Below are 19975 nucleotides of genomic sequence, written 5' to 3' on the forward strand. Positions count from 1 at the left end.
GCCAATTGCTCTTTCGAAAAAGGTATATATAGTTTTGGGGAGGGGGCTGTGTATAGCAAAGTATAGTATATAGCATGGTTAAAACTGATATTTGGTGAATAAATCAAAGAATAATTCTGCTGTTTAAATCTATAAACTATGGTCACATTTATCAAAATCATGTTATCGCACATCATCAATATGCTTACAGTATCTCAAATTTCCTAAAATTAACACCTTCAAGACAACTTTTAGGGGCAAATTCAGTAAAGCGCGAAGCAGCTAGCGCAAATTCGCCAGCGTGACGTCATTTCGTTACTTCGCCGATTTACTAACAGGCGCTGGCGTAAATTCGCTAGCGATGTGGACCTACTCTAGCGCTACTTCGCACCCTTACGCAAGGCAAAGTTGCGCTATGGTGAAGGGACGTAACTAAGCTAATTCAATAACTTGTGAATTTTCCTGAACGTTACCTCTTGCGCCAGACTTGCCTTCGCCACCTCAGACCAGGCGCAGTAGAGTAGGTAGGGATTGCTTAAAAAAAAAACTGCCGTCTTTTCCTTTATTAAAGGAAAACTATACCCCCAAAATGAATACTTAAGCAACAGATAGTTTATATCAAATTGAATGACATATTAAAGAATCTTACCAAACTGGAATATATATTTACATAAATATTGCCCTTTTACATCTCTTGCCTTGAACCACCATTTCGTGACTATCTGTGCTGCCTCAGAGATCACCTGACCAGAAATACTACAACACTAACTGTAACAGGAAGAAGTGAGGAAGCAAAAGGCAGAACTCTGCCTGTTAATTGGCTCATGTGACCTTACATGTGGTTTGTATGTGTGCACAGTGAATCTTACGATCTCAGGGGGCGGCCCTTATTTTTTAAAATGGCAATTTTCTATTTATGATTACCGAATGGGACATACTACTAAAAAAGTATATTATTATGATAATGGTTCATTTACATGAAGCAGGGTTTTACACATGAGCTGTTTTAATCAGTATCTTTTAATAGAGACCTACATTGTTTGGGGGTATAGTTTTCCTTTAAGGGTGATAGGCTGAAAAAGATCGTCAATTTTTTTGGGGGTACCCTTCTTCCCCCCTACATTTCCTAACATATGACACCTAAACTATACAGTGGGCACATGTATAGGGCAAAATAACACCTCTATTTTATTTTATGAAGCTTTCCCAGGCTTGTGTAGTGTAATGTATTTGCTGCTACATATACGTCCATTGTACTTTAACCATATGCAAATTAGGCATTGCTAGCGTAACTCCGCTTTGCTTGTCTAATTAACGCTAGCGCAACTTTGCTACCTTTCGCTTCCCTGAGTGCAACTTCTGATTTTAGTGAATTAGCGGCGCCCTGCGAAGGCGTCGCTAGCACATTTTCGCTGCTTAGTGAATTTGCCCCTTAGTGTGTTCACGAATGTCCCATTCCTAGCTACTTTTTAAGTGGCCTTTCTTTTTTTTTTTATTAAAGTTTTTAAATTATCTGCCTCTGTCCAGTTTTTCAATGAGATGTCCTTGACCCCAGCAGCCACGAAACTGCACACAAAGAATGTTGGGTGAAAACACAAAATCTTGGAATTAGTTTTGACCTGAGCACACAATTTTTTAAACTGCGCAAACAACTATAAAATGTGCACACAAAATGTTTTTTTTTTTTGTGGGCACATAGCCAAAAAGGAATTAGAGGGAACACTGGTTTGAGAGTATAATTTTATTATTGGTTTTTATCACTTATTTTTCTATTCAGGCCCTCTTCTATTCAAATTGCAGTCTCTCAACACCACTGCCTGGTTGTTACTGAAATTGCAAACTAAAGTGATACAGAATAAAAATCATATCTAATTTAAAAAACAAAATGAAGTCACATGGTAAATTGTCTCAGAATAGCATTGTCTATGTTGTACTAAAAGGTCATTTTATTAACTGGCAGTTTACGAAATATTTTTAATGGGGGCCTTTCAAACAAAAAAAAGTGTGCATTTGTTATAATTGTATCAAATCCTAGCATTACATGCAGTGTCAAGCTATTTGAGGAGACAGATGACAACTTGAATAGTTGGAATGATGTGAGACAAAATTCAGGATCCAATTTCCATAATACGATTAACCAATTGCTATTCATTTTAGTGGTGTCTAGCTAAATCTGAGCTGGAGAGTAGGGATGGGCAAGTTTCGTTTTGCCATAAACTTGCCACCGGCAAAATGTCGCAGATGCCCATTAAAGTCTATAGGCGTCAAAAATTTTGTAGTGCGGCGAAATTCTTTTGACGCGCGTCTTTTTATTTTGACGCACAACACCATACAAGTCTATTGGCGTCATTTTTTCGGCAAAACAAAGCGAAAAAATTCGCCCATCCCAACTGGAGAGATGAAACCTCCGGTTTGAGTATGTATACTAAATCTCAAAAATCATGTTGGGATTGTGAATCCACAGATGACGTTGACTGACCAATTACAATAAATCAAGGAGACACCTGCATTAGACAGGAATCTTCAACCTCAAAAGTTTTGATAAATGTGTCCCTTCAATTGGCTCTTGAAATTAGGGATTTTAACAGCAAAAAGAAGTGGAAAGTTCAGATGAGTGTCTGGCTGCTGGTGATTTGCTTTCCTATTTTCAAAAGGCTGAACAGATGTTTTTTTTTTAGTCTACAGATGAATCTGGCTTTAGTGAAACTCTTGACAAAAAAAAACCTGATATATTTACAAACGAGTTAACAAAACATACATTTTTTTGTCAGTAAGCACCAAGCTGGTACCTGGATCAGTATCAGAACTGTTACTGTAAGGGCAGAGACACACGTGGAGATTCGTCGCCTCTTACTTGGGCAACTAGTCTCCCCCAAATGCCTTCCCACAGGCTAGAAACTAAATCGCCAGCGGGGTGGCAGTAGGAGTGTTTAGTTTTTCGAAGTTGTCCAAAGATGCCTCACGAGGAAATTTCGGAAAACGAAGCGAACCGAGTGCCATCACACCTACGATTTCGATTCTAGCCAATGGGAAGGCAGTTCAGGGCTGAACAGGTGTTTTTTTTTTTTTAGTCTACAGGTGAATCTGGCTTGAGTGATAATCTTGACTCTCCATCGCACTGATCTTACATTGAAATGAATGATGTGGTGTCTCATTCAGTCCTGTTACTCCATAATTCTCACTTACTCTATTCTTATTAGTGGTAGCAAATGTACTACAACAGTCTACTCTCTGAGATTTGTTTGTTGAGAGTTACTTCTTGGAATCGTTCTGTACCAAATATTTAATAAATTGAAAATTCTATAATATACAATTTCAGCTATTTTAGGTCAGAAACACACGTGGAGATTCAGGGAGATTAGTCGCCCGAAGAAGAGGCGATTTGTCGCTGGCCAACTAATCTCCACGTGTGTTTTTTGCCCTAAAATTGCTGAAATTGTATATTATAGAATTTACAATTTATTAAATAGTCAGTAATATTGGAAACAGTTATAATGTATAAAACCACATTGAAAACTATAAATAAATGTAATACAATATCACAGAATACCATGGTCTTGTCATATTAAATATTAAGCAAATGTAATGATGAATGGACATGATCTGCCACTGTTAAAACACAGTAATTCACAGGCTCTCAAGTCAGCCTTTGCCAAAAAAAAGACATTTAAAAGGTACAGAACGATTGCGGTAACTCTCAACAAACAAATCTCAGAGAGTAGACTCTGTTGTAGTACATTTGCTACCACTGTTAAGAATCGAGTGAGTGAGATTTATGGAGTAACAGGACAGAATGAGACACCACATCATTCATTTCAATGTGAGATCAGTGCGATGGAGAGTCAAGAGTATCATTAAAGCCAGATTCATCTGTAGACTAAAGACTGTTCAGCCCCAAACTTCCTTCCCATCTGCTAGAATCTAAATCGCCGGTGGAATGGCACATGGATTGCTTCGTTTTCCGAAGTTTCCTCGTGAGTTATCTTTGGGCGACTTCGGAAAAAGAAACGCTCTAGCCGGTGGGAAAGCATTTAGGGGAGATTAGTCGCCCGAAGAAGAGGCGACAAATCTCCATGTGTGTCTCTGCCCTTATAATAACAGTTCTGATACTGATCCAGGTACCAGCTTGGTGCTTACTGACAAAAAATTCATGTTTTATTAACTTGTTTGTAAGTTTATCATTTTTTTTTTTAATGAAGATTACCATTAATCACATGTTTGTTTGCCAAAAGGGCTACATTAAGAGAACTAAAATAAGTATAAAACATAAGCAATGGGAGAATTGCAGAGATTATGCCTTGGCAAGCAACTGAAATTATATTTACTTTATTTCTTTCTAATATTACAGTGGTGTCTAATGCAGGTGTCTCCAACTTATTTTTACCCTTGAGCCACACTAAAATGTAAAGCGAATTGGGCAGCAACACAAGTATGAAGAAAGTGCCTGCAGGTGCAAAATAAGGGCTGTGATTGACTATTTGGTAACCCCTATGTGGACTGGCAGCCTACAACCAGTTTTTTTATATTTAAATATATTTTATTATTAAATTTTTTCAAACAAAAGACAGAAAAAGAAATTACAGGAAAAAAAGTGGCATTCAGAATATTTCCTATACATAACAACCCCCCAAAAAAAAAAAATCCCTTTGGCAACCAGGGTTTTTGTACTATGGTTTACAACCTTTGTCTTTTTAGCAGTGATCCTAATTATTCAGTTCTCATAGTTCCAGCCTACAACCAGTTTTTATGCAACCAAACTTGCCTCCAAACCAATAATTCAAAAATAAGCACCTGCTTTGAGGCCACTGGGAGCAACATGTTGCTTTAAAGCCATTGGTTGTAGATCACTGGTCTAATGGAAGAGTGTGCTTAATAATTACACCCAGGAGAGGGCGCTCCTGCACAAAGGTCCTTGTTCCACATCAATCAAGCACTTCTTCTAGCTAGTGCATTTGCAGTATATAAAGCTATTGGAGAATGTAAATATGCTATTCATGAAATAAATAGCTAGGGATGGACCGAATCCAGGATTCGGTTCGGAATTCAGCCAGGATTCGGTCGAATCCTTCTGCCCGGCTGAATTGGAATTCTAATTTGCATATGCAAATTAGGGGTGGGGAGGGAAATTGCATGACCTTTTGTCACAAAACAAAAAAAAATGTTTTCCCCTTCTGACTCCTTATTTGCATATGCAAATTTGGTTCGGTATTCGGCCAAATCTTTCACGAAGGATTCGTGAAAATAGTGGATTCGGTGCATCCCTATAAATAGAAAATCTATTATACAGTCATATGAAAAAGTTTTGGGATCCCTCATAACAGGGATCATGGATCAGTTTCAATACTTAAAACTTACTCAAAATACTTGAAGAGGAAATGCCCTTGAAATGGCCAAAACAACGAACCCAAACACACCAGTAAATGAGCAACATCTTGTTTCCAGACCAACAAGATTGATATTATGGAGTGGCCAGCCCAATCCCAGGACCTTAATGCAATAGAAAACTTGTGGTCTGACATTAAAAATGCTGTTTCTGAGGCCGAAGAATTGTGGAATGTAACAGGTGCCAGAAGTTGGTGGACTCCATGTAACACAGATGTGCAGCAGTTCTCAGAAACACTGATTATACAACTCAATATTAGTTCAGTGATTCCAAGGAAAGCAAAATCTTGAAACATTTTTTAGTTGATACAGTGAATGTTTGCGTTTGTAAAGAAGAATACAGACACTGCTATCTTTTGCAAGACTAATATTCCATTCTCTTCACCTTCTATTAAGAAATAACACATTTGATAAATGTTTCTTCATATTTTGATTTGGAATAGAATGTGCAGTGTTCCCAACGCATTTGTGTATGGAAAGATTTTGAGCTTTATTCACTTTTTTAAACACGCTGCTATTATTTTGAACACAGAATAGAGAGAGAGAGAGAGAGAGAGAGAGAGAGAGAGAGAGAGAGAGAGAGAGAGAGAGAGAGAGAGAGAGAGAGAGAGAGAGTAAATATGAATGTTCTCTGTTCAAAGAAAACATTTTTGCTTCAAAAGAGGAGAGAGCTTTAGTATCTAACTGGCAGCTTCATAGTGAACCTTAAAGGAGAAGCAAACCTAAAACTAAAGTTAAAAAACCCCCTACCCTTCATAGACCCCCTCCCTCCTACCCCCAGCCTAAGTGTTACCCCGGGCGAATTCCCCCAAGTCATTACTTACCCCTCTGTGCAGATTCTGTCCAGCGGAGTTCAAAGGCGCTAACTTCTTCTCTTCTGTAATCTTCCGAATGAGTGGCGCATGCGCAGTTGGAGCAATTTTCTGATTCGCTGCAACTGTGCATGTGCCGAAACTCACGAAAATTGCAGAAGCGCCGGTCTCATTCCAAAGATTAACGAAGCATCTGAAGATAGCGCCTGTGACAGAATCTGCACGAGGTAAGTAAAGACTTAGGGCATTTGCCCGGGGTAACACAGGCTGCGGTTTTTTAACTTAAGGGTTTGCTTCTCCTTTAAGCCATGTGGGTGAGGTCCACTGTGACACATCCTTTTTGAGCCTTGAAGAACCAGGAAAAATAGGAGATATGACTAATTGTACTTCTCCATTATTGTTGCACGTCAAAATTATTCAGACGCCCATTGACTTTGATGCACTTGGATCAAATAATTGACTCGTGTCAAAATTATTTTGACGCCCATTGACTTCAATGTGTTTCGCTAATTTTTTTTAAAATTAGGTGGTAAATTCGCTAATTTTTCAGCGAAGCCACATAAATTCGCCCATCACTAGAAAGCTCAAGCGGAGTCATTAACCCTTTGCTTGTACTGGAAGCGCTGATGCTCTGAACATGGAATACATTGATCATTCACAACATTTATAAGAATTAGTAATGATCAAGATGAGGCACAGGACCCCTGTTGCTAGGTGGTTCTGCCCATTGGAATATTATTATGCTGAGGCTAAATTACATAAAATACATCTACTGCAAGTACAGCAGATAATATTGTAACACTGCCATCTACTGTAAAGGCCCAGTATCACAAAATGCATATTTAACGTTTTTCTGGGGACCAGGAAAAAATTATGAAAAATAGGGGTAAATGTAAATCAGGGAAATGCGTTAAAGTAACTTTTATTCAAGACTGAAAGGATATAAGCACAGGAGTCAATTTTACCTTGAGATACAATATTTACTGTGTTAATAACAAGGGTTAAGCATTGTAGTGTTAATGTTACACTATCGGGGCATGTGCAAGACTCTCTGTCAGTCACATACACAACCTAAAGCAATAAGTGATTGGTGCAGGACTGTATAAGGGGCAGACTAATTGGAATTGACCATTTACAGGCAGAAACATGGTATAATATACATCTGGTTAGTATTTTGAACCTCTTTATTTCACAATTAATAACATTCATAGAGGGGAGAAAAGCAGTTTTTGGGTACATAAGGACAAAATTTTGATGTAAGATCAGGGAAATGCATGATAAATTGGTGGGACCACAAATAAAAAATGTAAAATGCGGCAAAACTTAAAATCAGGGGACTTAAAATCAAGGTTTCACTGCACATCTTGAATATCATATAGGAAAAATTTGCTACTTCACATCTAGGACTGATATTTTTCAAATGGTCTGGTAAACTTATTATAGAAGCAACGCCTGTAGGTCCAGAATTTGTATGGTAGTTTAAAAGATGTGTTAATCTGGGCAAAAATTTGCCTTGCACTAAGAAACAAAAGGCAGTATGAATAGCATTCTTTGTCACCAGGCTGTTAAGGGGTTTAATGAAAATTCATAACTTTTAACGTTTCTGTTGCAGGGTTGGTTGTATACCTATAAAGAAAATCTGCCATAATGTTTCAAAGCCGAGGTACAATGATGTATAATGAACCAAAACAGCATCCCTTATAAACAGAGATGTTGTTGCTATTGGACAGTTGCCATACAGTATATGAGATAAGTAATGTTGCACATCTCCAGCCACTGGAAATTGTCAGAAAAGTAATGCTTTATACATAGTGGTGATTAGGATATTTGTAAGGAGCTGCACACACTCAATTTGAATTCAGTGGGGAGTTTACCCCCCCACCCTTAAAATTGAATATGTGTGGCTTCTTACACATATCCTAATCACTGATTTACTTGCCAAGATCATTGAGGGAAGTCTGCACCACCAGTGAAGTGAAGTGTGTGGTTTGTGCGGCTGTGACCACATCCAGAGAACATCCAGGGCATCGGTTTGTATGTGGCAAGCATCTTACTTTTATAGCCAGAAGTCTGAATTTGCTTTTTATCAAATGCAATGGAAAAGTTTATGTCCATATAAAGAGCAGATTAGTGTGTCACGTCTCTTTCTGTTCTGTTTTCTTTCTTTTCTCTCTGGTGTTGCATTAAAATGCACAATGAAAATAAAAATATAATTCTTCCTTCTCCAGACTCACACTAGGGATGCACCAAATGCAGGATTCAGCTTTTTCAACAGGATTCAGATACGGTGAATCCAAGTGCCTAGCCGAATCTAAATCCAAAAAATCAGGAAAACACACAAATAAGGAAGTAAAAAAAAAAATTAACCTTGGAGTCAGTACATGATTCTCTTTCCCCAATTTTCCCTAATTTACATATGCAAATTACAGTTCAGATTCAGTTCGATTTTTGGACGAATCTTTCACAAAGGATTCTAGATTTGCCCAAATCCTAAAATTCGGGGAGATTAGTCACCCAGTGACAAATCTCCTCTTCTTCAGGACGACTAATATCCCCGAACTGCGTTCCCGCCGGCTAGAATGTAAATCATCCGCAGGATGGCACTCGGAGCACTTTGTTTTCCGAAATCGCAAGTTGCCTCACGAGGAAACTTCGGGTGACTGCGGAAAACAAAGTGCTCCAAGTGCCATCCAGCTGGCATTTTAGTCGGTGGGAAGGCAGTTTGTGGAGATCAGTTGCCCCGAAGATTAGCCGGGCGACTAATCTCACCGAATCTGACCGTTTGTCTCTGCCCTAAAATAGCAGATTAGTTGCATCCCTACTTCACACACTGTAACTTAAGTTGGACCTATAAAATCTTTAACTCCCTCCTCCAGGTTTAGATCTGTCCAATAAAGTCAACCCAACCCTAGACGCATATGACATGATCTCTGTAAGTAACTACTGAGTCAAGGAGTCAATGAGAAACATTTTTATGTATGCTAAATAAAAAAAATTTGAATCTATGTGAATCATTTGTTCTTGTAAAGATGCATTGGCACACTCTTAGTTACCCTTGTGTTTTAGTTGAATCTGTCCTTGGCTAATGCTGCTGTAAGCAGCCCCAGCTCAGCAATCAGCTTGTTTCCAGCAGTGACAAAGTGTCAATTCCCTTTGCAGCATTTCTGAGGTCCCCACCGGATAGGCACTTGGATAAACGTCAGGCAGAGCATAAAGTGTTGCAGCTGGAGGATAAATGTTTCTGTAGTTTTGCTTTTGATCTTTCCTTGTTTGCAAAATAAGTATCAACTTGCTCCCATAATGGTTTTATTTGGTTAAAAACTAAATCCAAACATGGGGAAAGATCAAGATGCAGGAGTAAGCCAACCAGCTGCTGGTGGAGCTGTAGGACAGATGGATGCTTAGGGCAGGCCACAGAGGCTCTACCAAATTTGGAGGAAGTCCTTCCTGTCTGCCTTGTGACTGAGCAGTATGTTTGGTCTAGGTGACAGGTGCTCCTGTGCCTTTTAACCTCTGTCCCTTGATCTGCAGCACACAGAAACCGAGCGGGCCTTGTTAGTACATGAATGAGAAATGGTTATGTCCATTAAGTTTATGTGCCAAGGCTTAAAAAAACAAGTAGATAGATTCTCCCATCTCACCTGTGTTGTTGGATTCCTATACTTCCCCTTATCCAAACATCACCCCTAGAGCTTTAGAATTTCACTTCTTTTAGTTCAAACTCCATCTTTTTGCTTTCAATGCACTGTTTATAATGCTCTCCGAGCATTTAATCCTGTCCTTTAGACCTTTAACTGATAGGTGACAATTAAATAAAGCTGCTTTAAAACAAACCAAATGCTCACATTGATATCAGCTAAAAGTTGATACTCTGCAGATATGCACATGAAATCCCTTCAGGAAAGTTAATATGGCCTGTATTATTTATATTTATTTATATACATACCGTATATGAGAGCTTCACCTTCATGCTTTTATATGTGTGTGTGCGTGTGCGTAAACCGGTGTAGCACTCACAGGTTGCACAAAGGCTCCATCAATTTCATTATGGCATCCTATTATTATATTCTTCTTTATATCATCTTTAAAATAATTGGCCCTCTCTTTGGAAAACACAGTACTATATTACCGAATTGTAACAAACTTGTTAATGTTCAATATTACAGTCTTTAATGACAATAAATACACAATGATTAACTTTGGGTGCAATATCTCCATCCACTATAAGCATTAATCCAAAGGCCCAATATGTTGCTTTCATTGATGCCAAAAACTTCAAAATCAGCTCCTGTATCCACTCTGTATCTCAGTCTGATGTATGCTCTTTAATGGCTTTCATAGATGTGTTAATATCATATTAACTATAACTAGTGATGGGCGAATAAATTTGCCTGGCACGAATTTGCGGCAAATTTCCGCGTTTCGCTGCCAGCAAATAAATTCGCGAGTCTCCTGTGAAAATGTCTGATTTTCACGATTCTTTATTGAAAACCTTCAAATTTCACGATTTTTGAGTGAAATCCTTCAAATTGCAAGATTTTTGAGTGAAATCCTTCAAATTTCACAATTTTTTCGGGAACTTTCCGAATTTTTCTAAAATTTTTTGCCGTTCCGCAAATTTTGCGGGAAATTCGTTCATCACTATATCCAGAAGAGTATTTTTATACCCCCCCACCGACCCACATAGACTTCCCACACCCAGAGGTACTTTCTGATTATGGGCTCCAAAATCAACCAGAATGCCAGCTGCTATGGTTCTAAAATAAATAAATTAATAAATAAAAAATACAGAAATGTATAGGGGAGTTTCAACCCATTTGCTTCATAAATAGATCTTTACTTACCTATCTTGCGTTGAAGACCATCCTCTGCTATTTCAATGCTAGCATCTCAAGGTGGGCATATCGTTGCAAGATCCGCTCATTTGGCAGCTGTTGCTGCTGTGAAAATTCTAACACTCTGATTGGCTAAAGGTCTATTATCTCCAATAATTAATATATGGAAAAATTGTTGGGCCAGCTTATCAATTGTTCAGCCAGCTTATCATAGATCTTATCTTAAATGCCCTGGTTTTATGGTCATATGATTGGGCTGAACTCATTTTTATACATACATACATATATATATATATATATATATATATCCAAGTATTGGTACATTGGAGGATGTATAACCATGTTTCTGTCCAATAAATGGGCCAGTATTGCCACCTTATCCCTCATATAAAAGCAGCATGCTGCATGACTGACTAGTCATTGTTTCAGGACACATTCTGTAGGCTCTGTTCTATTATAATCAGCCATGCAACACTTTTTTGAACAGAATTGCATATGATGTGTGCAGAATGTGGTGTTGATACCCCTAATCAGTGTTATTATAAATATATGAATAACAGGGGCAAATTAAATGTGTAATGAAGGTTTTTATTTCACATTTCAAAACACTCTTAGCAGTCAGTGGATTGGAATCTAGTCCTGAACAGGCTGGGAGTGTTTGCTTTATCGTTTTCCTCCCACACCTGTTACCTGCCTCATTACTCCTATATCTTTCAGCCAAGGAACCTTATGTGAGCTTGTTAACAAAGCAATCCGCTGAAGCCTCTCTCCCCTTCAGCAGGGAAATTTACGGAACATTTATAACCAATAACCCCTTTCAGAGAGCGCCCTCCCCCAGCAGCCTTGCCTGTTGTTGAAAAAAAGAAGAAAAGAGTCAGAGATAATGAACTTGCTTTTAACCTTATTTAACCACAGCTGCCTAAGCCACCTGGTGTTAAATATTCATGTATTTCTGCCTTTGACTTTATTGTACAGCATTACAAGGCTAAGGGCTCTTACAGACCAGCGTTTGAAGCTGCGCTTCCCTGCGTTCCGGCGCATGTAGGCTCCAAACACAGGAAAAATGCACCATGTTGCGTCTCAACCTGCGTTTGGCGCCTTCATGCACCTGTGTGAGTACAGCCCCATTGAAAAAAACTAAATGCGTCTACTCCTGCGATCCCCTTCGGCTGAACGCATAAAACCAGAACGCAGGAGAGCGCAGCTTCAAACGCTCGTCTATAAGAGCCCTAAACTAGATTTAGAATATAATAGGCAAGCACTAAGAGGTGCAAGTTATAATAGAGCAGGCCAGTTCCCGGCCCTGTCATGAACATCTGAGCCAAATTCACTAATCCTGTTCCTTTTGCTCTTTCCCTTTCTCAAAATATGATGCTGCCTTCTACACCTAAGCAGTTTAGGTTACATCTCTGACAGATCTGAATGAATGTAATAGCTGAAGGTGTTATCAGTGAAACACATGGGGGCAAATTCACTAAGCCGCGAAGCGTCGAACGCTAGCGTTAATTCGCTAGCGTTTGGCATTTTCGCTACTGCGCAAATTCACTAACGAACGCTGGCGTAGTTTCGCTAGTGTTACTTCGCAACCTTACGCCAGGCGAATTTTCGCTAGCGACGAAACTACGCAAATTCACTAACTTGCGCAGTGTACTGAACGCTACCTTTTACGCTAGACTTCCTTCGCCACCTCAGACCTGGCGAAGCGCAATAGAGTAGATAGGGATTGTTTAAAAAAAAGTCAATTTTTTTTCTAAGTCCCAAAAAACGCTGGCGTGTTTTCTACATGATGGCTGATAGGCTGAAAAAGATCGAAAAATTTTTGGGGCTCCCCTTCCTCCCCCCTACATTTCCTGACTCATGGCAACTTACCTAGACAGTGGGCACATGTGTAGGGCAAAATAAAATTTTTATTTGCTGATTTGAAGGTTTTCTAGGCATTTGTAGTGCAGATACGTGTTCCTCCATTGAAATTTGAATTTCGTGCCGTATGCAAATTAGCCTTCGCTAGCGTAACTTCGCTTTATATAGCGAATCAACGCTAGCACAACTTCGCAACCTTACGCTACCCCTGTGCGCAACTTCGGATTTTAGTGAATTTGCGGAGCCCTGGCGAAACTACGCCTGGCGAAGTGCGGCAAAGTGCGGCGAAGTTGCGCCTGGCGCAGCTTCGCATCTTAGTGAATTTGCCCCATAGAGGCAAATCACTCTCTCTCTCTCAGGATGATCGATCGATATTGCTGTAGGCAAAGACATGTACACAAAACCCTAGTGTGATACCTATGTGCCGTCTGAGAGACCCTTTTTCCAGTATTGTTCCAAAGATAAAAGAATTCAGCAAAGCAAGGGAGCGTGATACCCACATACACAAGAAACAAAATATTGCTGTTCTAACAGGCCTAATCAGGTGCACAGGGAGATGCCTGCATTTTTGGCATGTTGGTAGAAAGCCAGAAATATGATATGTAATTTTTTTGTATTGACTATTAAATTATAATTATACTATAAATATAATGGACCTTCCAGTTAGTGATGTGAGGGCCGACCCGAAACCTGCAGGACCGACTCCTGCACAAAATCTTTGGGTCACGAGCGGTTCCCGGTCAAGCTCTTCTCCTGCTATCCCAGCCCGCGACCTAGCACTTCTGGCCCCAAAATTTATAGACTTGCACGGAGGGGCAGCAGTGGGCTGGGTAGGGTGCAGATTGGGAGGGGGCGGGTTAGGGTCGGGTGCAAGTCGAGAAATTCTCAACACGCACATCACGACTACCAGTGTACAATAAAATATGTTATTTAAGTGGATCATAGATATCAATCAGTTGATAAGACATAAAGGGGAAATTTGAATTAATTTGAAAATATATACAGTGTGCTCTGAATTCATTTAAATGTATTTGAAATACTGAATTAAGTTTTAGTATGATAGAGACACAGATTTTTTAACAAAGATATTTTTCTATTGGTGGTTGCCAAGTGTTACATTTTTATTTGGAGGCTACAAGCTGAATGTTTTCATTATTTTCCATACTGGTCTCTGTTGTGTCCTAATCATCTTGCTAGTTACTAGGGTAGGTGGGACCTTAGCAACCAGAAAGTTCCCAGCTGAAAAACATCACATTAAACAAATCAAAACCCCATAAAAAATAAAGTGAGCCGTTTTAATCGGGTCAAATGACTTCAAATGAGTTAGATGTTAGTTAGATGAGTTTTTTTTTAATCTGACCGTTTATGTGTAACAATATGCACCCATTGACTTTTTTTATGAATCTGCCAAGAAATCTGTCATCACATTTTATCGCATTTTATTGAAGTATTCTGGGGTAGAATTTCAGAATATTTTTGTCTCGGGTTACTACTACCAGCATCACATAACAAGGAGGAGAACAAATGTTATAAATCTTTCTATGGAAGAACAGTACAAAATGTAATTCTACTCCACCTTCTGATGATAAGAATTTACAGCTCAATGTTCTGATGCGGATGTAACAATTGTGTATGTATTAAAGGGATAGTCCGCCTTTAAATTCACTTTTAGTATGGTATAGACATTGATATTCTAAAACAATTTGCAATTCATCTTTATTTTTTAATTTTTAATGGTTCTCAGTTATTCAGCTTCTTGTGCAGCAACTCTCCAGTTTGGTTTTTCAGCAGCTATCTGGTTGCAAGAGTCGTCTTATTCACCCTAGCAACCAGGCAGTTGGTTTGGATGAGAGACAGGAACAGGAGAGGGTCTGCATAGAAAGAAAAAAATTATGAAAAGTAACAATATCAATAAAATCTTAGCCTCACAGAGAAGTCATCTTAGCTGCTGGGGTCAGTGACTCCCCATTTGAAAGCTAGAAAGAGTCAGAAGAGGAAGGCCAATAAATAAAAAAAACTACATAATCTTCTACCTGTAACAGTGGTGTAGTATTATGACTAAGGACCCCAAAGACAGACATCTTTGTCAGTTTCGGGACATAAGAGGCGAATCTGAAGAACCCAAGAGCCTGTATACCCAGGGTTGGACTGGACCTTCGGGGGCCCACCGGGTTCCATACCTCCGGGGCCCCTGCGGTATTTGTGTCACACACGCACGCCGCCGCACAGGTCTGCAATGTTTTTTTTTTTTGGGCCCAGCCAAATGGGAAGCATGTTTGGGTTAGCAGGGGCCCCGCAGGGCCCAGTCCAACCCTGCGCGGCGCCAACCCCTTATGTCCTACAAAAAAAGCAAAACGGTGGCTTCCATGCTGGTAAAATCCGACATAGGTAGTCGGAAAGAATCACAAAGTACATTGCGACCAGCCAGGAATGGGACATTTCCATGCTTGGGATGCAGCTGCTGTTCCAATTGCCAAAAAGGTGACGTGGTATACCATCCACGAAAAGGAACCCCCATAAAGATTCGGGGGTACTATACATGTGCATCGAGTTTTGTTGTCTACATTATAGAATGCCCTTGTGGCTTATTATATGTGGGGCAAACGTCACGTCCTGTTAGAGAACGGATGAGGGAGCACAAATCAGCAATTAGAACTGGCAAAAGGGAACAAGCAGTTGCATCTCATTATTTGGAAGCTAGTCACGGCATACACCAGCTTAAATATCAAGTGGTCGACCATGTACCTAGTCTAAGACGTGTGGGGGGGACCGTGTGGGAGCATTACTTAGGAAAGAAGCAATATGGATTAGAAAATTAGAGACACTTACCCCGCAAGGGTTAAATAGGGAGTATGATCTCCAAGCTATTTTTCGCTAAATTTTGTTTTTAAATTGTTTTTAACATTGGTCTTTCAGATTTTTTCTGAACAAGTGATCGGGCCTGTTTTCCATACAGAATTTAAAAAAAGTTCCTACTATTATTGTGACATTGTATTCATTTAGTTACTAAAGATTTGTAACAATTGTATAAACGATATATATGGTCATGTTAGTTTGTAACCAGTAGGTGGCGAAATATTGTCTATAAAAGGGCCATCTGGCCAGTGTTAAGTGAGCTTGATAAAAGGCCTGAAACGTTGCTGAACGGGTCTGCCATGAGGATTTGAATAAAGGCATTTTTTAACCACAAGGTGCTGTGCTGAAATAATTCTACGGCGTCAACTGGGGGCCAGAAGGGAATTTAGGAAGCAGCGAAATTGCAGGTCTGGACTGGGACCCACTGGGTTTTTGCCGGTGTCCCGCCAGCCCAGTCCGACCTCCTCTTTCCTCCTGCAACATTCCCTGAAATAAATATGAAGTCTCATATAAGCAAGGAGAATAGTACAGTCCAGTTCAGTGCCGATCATGAAGTTTGGATGAGGATGTTGTCCTGCCATGAGACTGCATATAAATGGGAGAGAAGCTAATAGCAAAAAGGCAGTAGTGTGTATATCTCACTCAGCACTGTATATATCTGACAAGCTCACATTGAATGACATAATACCCTGTTTGTAAACCAGAGCAAACCAGTATCCTGCAGGGCCAATATTTGCTTCTCAATCAGACTGAAGCCCTGAGACTTTCCAAGCATGGAAATTAAGTGTAACAGTGTTGCTCCGCCCCAAAGGCTGTTGAACTACAACTTAACTCAAACAACTTAACTACTCCACTCAAACATATTATCATGGGTCAAATCATACAGAGCATAGTAGGAGTGTAGCAATATCAGCCAATACTCCAGCTATACTGTACTAGCAACTTTCTAAATGCACAGGGATCATCCAGTGAGAATCCTGCTTGCCCAATGTATGTATATGTTATTTATGTAGCGATACATGTGCACACAATGCTGTACTGTAGAATAATGCATTGATAAAACAGACTGGGTCAATACAATAAATAAACACAAAATGCAGTTACTGTATATTTAAAGGCGTTGTTCACCTTTAAACACTTTTTTCAGGTTCAGTTGGTTTCAGATTATTCACCAGAAATAAATAACTTTTCCAATGACTTTTTTTTTTCTATTTGTGATAATTTTTCTAATATTGAAGTAAAAAGTTTCATTTTTCACCTTCTAAAGCAGCTCTGGGAGGGAGGGTCGCCAACCCTTGAACTGTTCTAAATTGATACATTAAGGGGCAGATTTATTAAGGTTTGAATGGTAAATTCAAATTTGAATTTTCTATTTTTTTTTGTGTCAAAACTCACAAATTCTAATTTAAAAGCACCAACACGAATGTAAATTTGAATGTGAGATTTATCACACCTTGACCATGGAAACAGTTCTAATTCGAATAATCACCACCTAAAACCTGCCGAATTCCTGACATTAAAGTTTTTTTGGAGGAAAATTTGCTTTGAGTTCGTTCATATTCGATTCAAATATGAATCAAGTTTTCGGGACGTTCCCATTAGATCATATTTTAGACATTCAAATATTTTCATAATTAACCTCCCATTCGAGTTGTGAGTACATTCAAATTTATTAGAGTAAAATAAAATTCACATCAATTTGAAATTCTACTTTTGAAAAATCTGCCCCTGAGTTAATACATTTGTTATCTTTGTCCCTGCTGAGCAGAATCCCTGAGCTTCATTAAAAGCAGCTGTTAGAATTGATACAATAGTTGCTAATATTTCACAGACGCTGCTGAGAAATGTATCAACTAATTATATCAACTAATTGTAACAGTTTAGAATCTGCTCTTGGATCATTGAGCTGCCAGACTGAAACGCTACAGACACGAACATTAAACTTTAAACGGTAAAAAATAAAAGATGGAAAGGAATCAACAAAATCTTAGTTTATGGTGAACAATCTGAAACTGAAAAAAGTGTTTGGAAGATGAACATCTCCTTTAAGATTAGCTGTTGTGTGTTAAAGAGACAAGAGGACCCTAGAGCTTACAATATAATTAGCCAGAGTAACCTTGGTGCGTTAGGGAAATGACTGACATAGTGTTGGTAAGTGGGATTCTTACTGGGGGTCTACATCTGTATGCTGGGTTTCTCTTTATGAGAGTTATAAGGAAACAGTATGAATGTTTTATGGAACATTTACATGCCCTAGGTGCATGGACCATGGCATCCTACCTATATAGATATATGCACTTTAGAGTTACATTTTTGCACATAGAAAGATCTGAATACCCGAAATCCAAAAAAATTCGGATTTTTCAGACCTTAAAAAAAAAAAAATCTGAATTTTTCGGGATTTATTAATATCCGATGGTATGAAAACTCCTAATCCGAAAAACCCGGCATCTCAAAGCTCTCGGGGTCCTGTATTAGTCAATGGGGAAGGTCCCAGTGTCTGCACTGCTGTCAGTACCACTATCCGATGATTATGGGGATTTTGGGCCAAAAAGTCCAAAAAAAAAACAATAGTTTTTGTGGAAAACTCTGAAAACTTTGGACTTTTGGGGCAAAGGTCCGAAGTTTGCCGAACCTATTTTTTTAAATGATAAATTACGTTCATTTGGGAATTCGGAGTTGTTCAGATTTTTATCTTAGAAATACTGAGATGAATTTAGAGTTTGATAAATAACCAAAATAACCACCGTAATGTCTCCAGTTTGCAATGGGTTTTTATTGCTTAATTTTCTATAGGCTTTTTTCATTATAGTTATGGTACCTGTTATCCAAAATGCTCAGAATCTGGGGTTTTCTGGATAAAGGATCTTTACGTAATTTGGATTTTCATACCTTAAGTCTACTTAAAAATCATGTTAAAATTAAATAAACCTAACAGGCAGGTTTTGCTTCCAATAAGGATTAATTTTATCTTAATTTGGATAAAGTACTGTTGTATTATTACAGAGAGAAGGAAATCATTTTTAAAGATCTGCTAAAATTGAGTCTATGGGAGACAGCCTTTCCTTAATTCAGAGCTTTCTGGATAATGGGTTTCAGGATAACCGGTTTCGGGGATAACCGGTTTCCGGATACCAGATCTGGTTCCTGTATTACTTTAATTATTCACTATAATTATAGGTGGTTGCTAGAGTTAGTGACCTTAGCAACAGATTCACCATGGGTGGCTAGCTGTGTATTCTCAATATCGGTTCTACTATCTATTGTTCTGTTTTGACCCTCCCACTAGTTTCAGAAGTGACCCTAGCAACCCTAAAGCAGAGAGGCACAAATAAAGACCAGTTGCAAAAGATATAAGAGCACTGCTCACATACTGAAAGCTGACTTTAATATTAAATTCCCTTTTAAGAAATGCACATAGTGTACATTACAGAGCCCTGGCAAAACTGGGAGCTGAAAAGAAAATTCAAGAATCATTGTGCAAGGGCTAGCTTCCCCTTTATTACAAGGGAATAACATAAAATAGCAGATAATTGTATGTTTGTGGTTTAGCTTTTGCATCAAAGCAGTATTTGGGTGTTATTTTAGCAGGTGAAGCTCTGTCTGTTTTGCTTGCAACATAATATTGTGACATGTGGCCTCTTTCCTCGGCTAGAAAACCATAAAGTGGTGACATTTTATGGAAGAGCTGTTAATCCCTGTTACTAGAAACATCCTTGGCCAGGCAGAAAGTGCCTTAAAGGCATAGGAACATTTCACTTGTACCTAATATTTTCTAGCACCGGCTCTTTCTTGTCTTTCTTTCTGTAACAAATATTAATAGAAGTATATAATGACAAATAAAACATCCAAATCACTGTCGTTTGCTATAACGCCAGGAAAACAGGCTTAGACAACACAATAGGGAAAATGCATTTCCGTTTCCCGTGTGGGTGGAGAAATTAGCGTGTTGTACTATGGGATATAGTATATTGTCGCCAAAACTCGCTTTTTAAAAATCGCGGGCAACAAAACTTCCCCTGTGCAGCTGCCCTTACGGTTTCCCAGTCTGGAATTTACACAACTGATTTCTAGGGTTACTCGTCCTTACAACATACACGGGTATTTGTGTCAGTATCAGAATGATTGATTATGTCACTAAATGTATAAATTATATTTATAATATAAAATAATTACAGGGGTCATTTACAACATCCTGGGCACTGTGCAAAGTGCACAAAAATGGGAGCGATGTTGTTTGTGCAGACATCT

The sequence above is a fragment of the Xenopus laevis genome, chromosome 7S (assembly GCF_017654675.1).
Source record: "Xenopus laevis strain J_2021 chromosome 7S, Xenopus_laevis_v10.1, whole genome shotgun sequence".
NCBI classification, from domain to species: Eukaryota; Metazoa; Chordata; class Amphibia; order Anura; family Pipidae; genus Xenopus; species Xenopus laevis.